The following is a 2500-nucleotide window of genomic DNA, read 5'->3' on the forward strand; positions in this document are numbered from 1 at the left end:
AGCCATCAGCCCTGCCTGCCTCCAGCCGCCTTCTGGTTAATGAGTTATCCAGCCTGGCACTTCGGTTGCGCCAGCGAGACCAAGTCTCGGCTTTGGTTAATGATTTGAGCCGAACCGACCTACCCCCCGCCCCCGCGGGCTGAACTCGGGCAGGTCTGCCGATTTCCCGACTCCTTTCGGGGCCTAATCGCGTCGCGCGAGCCGCCTGGCGCGATCGGGGACCATGCCCCGGCACCTGCCAGGCCTCGGGCAGCCGCTTTTGAAGCCCGACCAAAAACCCGAAAAATGGGCAAAAAGGGAATAAATTCCCGCCCAAAAAGGGTGAATAGTCGGTTGGGCGGCAGCCCTGGTCGGTCTCTGCAGACCTGGAGGCTCGAGACGTTTGTTTGGAAAACTCACCAAGTCTCGATTCTGCCACCTCCTACCTCTGTGCAGATACCCCGCCAACCCCCAAGGACAGAAATGACAAGTGTCAAGTTGGCGGGGCGTCGGGCCACCTGCTGCCGGCCATGAGCATCCAAATCCCCGCAAAAGGGGCATTTTCATTTCTTCATCGGGACTTCCGACAATTGCCGAGGTTCAACTCATTAACGTTGTTCGCAGACACTTGCCAGAAAATGCAAGTGGCCACTTTGCCGGGCCGACTCGCTTGCCCAAGCGGGAAACCATCAACCGCAGGCCCGGTAAGGCGGCCGAATCTGACCTCATAGACTTCCACACAACGGGACTTTTGACTTTCCCGGCCGCGGGTGGCCTCCACCCGGCCTCAGCCATCAGCCCTGCCTGCCTCCAGCCGCCTTCTGGTTAATGAGTTATCCAGCCTGGCACTTCGGTTGCGCCAGCGAGACCAAGTCTCGGCTTTGGTTAATGATTTGAGCCGAACCGACCTGCCCCCCGCCTCCCCCGGGCTGAACTCGGGCAGGTCTGCCGATTTCCCGACTCCTTTCGGGGCCTAATCGGGTCGCGCGAGCCGCCTGGCGCGACCGGGGACATGCCCCGGCCTCTGCCAGGCCTCGGGCTGCCGTTTTTGAAGCCCGACCAAAAACCCGAAAAATGGACAAAAATGGAAAAAATTCCCGCCCAAAAAGGGTGAATAGTCGGTTGGGCGGCAGCCCTGGTCGGTCTCTGCAGACCTGGAGGCTCGAGACGTGACTTTGGAAAACTCACCAATTCTCGATCAGCCACCTCCTACCTCTGTGCAGGTACCCCGCCAACCCCCAAGGACAGAAATGACAAGTGTCAAGTTGGCGGGACGGATTTGACTTCGGTCGCCGAGCCCTGGAACTAATTTCCCGCAAACGGCTTCGGATTTAGCTCCATCCAGACTTCCGGGACGAAACTTGACAGGCCGTATCTCCGCACTCCCGGAGCGCAGCCGCACCGTTCCGGCACCCATCGACGCGGCTGGCCGAGCCCGAGCGAACGCACCCCACGGCGGACGGCTAGGCCTTTCCGATTTTTTCACCCTTTTTCCCGAAAAGATTCCAACTGGCAGGGACATTCGCCCGACGGCTTAAAGACATGCCCTTCTGCCACACTAACGTCCCCGCCTTCGTTTGGCTATGTTGGCTTCGTCATTTCCGTCTTTTATTAAAGATACCATCTTAACACGCCGGTTAACCATTTGCCAGAGTTTTCGGTTAATGGTTTGCCACCTTCAACCCATTTGGTTAACCATTTGCCGCCGACAATTTTCAGTTCATCAGTTGCCACATTCAGACTTTCTTCTCCGGTTGCATTTCGCGGACTTCCAGCGCGCTCGGCTTCGGGTCGGCCCGCAGGAATGTGGTAGCGTTCGATGCCGCTTGCCTTCCTCTTCCCCGCGCCGCGCACCCGACGAGCACAGCTGGCCCACCAGCGGAGATAGCCGTCGGAAAGCGGTCTCCAGCCAACGGCTGCACCTCCGCCGGCCAAAGAGCCGGCCGCACGCCGTCGCTGGCCTCCGGTGCGACCCGTCCGGCCGCAGCGGACGCTCTTTACCCGCGCCAGTTGCCACGTTGCGTCGTCATGTTACTGCCCAAAGACTGCAGCGGATGCCGGTTGCCCGGCGGGCCAAGCGGCCTAGCGACGCCGTGCCTCGTCCATGCGGGAGCGGGCTGACACCGCCGCCTGCGGCGTCGCCGCCGCTTTCCAACGAGGTATGGCCGACAGCGGTCCGACACGGGACGGCGGAGAGATCCGCATTTCGGCCCCGGCCGCATCAGACAGCCAGAACTGGCCGACCGAAGTTTTCCACCCGCCGGCTGGCCGATCAAGCCCGCTTCCGAAGAAAGGCGCTCGGCTTGCAGGCCGCTCCGCCATTCAGCATCCCTGGCTGCCCGGCACAGGTTACAAGATGCACCCCCAATGACGCAGCAGACCATTGTCGCTCAAGCAGCTTCATGCCGCCAGCCCAACAACAACGGCGACCAGCACCACCACGACCAGCAGCAAATTGCCCTCCGCCGCCCTGTCGACATCACTTTAAAAGCCACACCGCAAATACGCCCTCCTTCCCGGC

This window comes from Pristiophorus japonicus, unplaced genomic scaffold (genome assembly GCF_044704955.1).
Source record: "Pristiophorus japonicus isolate sPriJap1 unplaced genomic scaffold, sPriJap1.hap1 HAP1_SCAFFOLD_2293, whole genome shotgun sequence".
Lineage (NCBI taxonomy): Eukaryota > Metazoa > Chordata > Chondrichthyes > Pristiophoridae > Pristiophorus > Pristiophorus japonicus.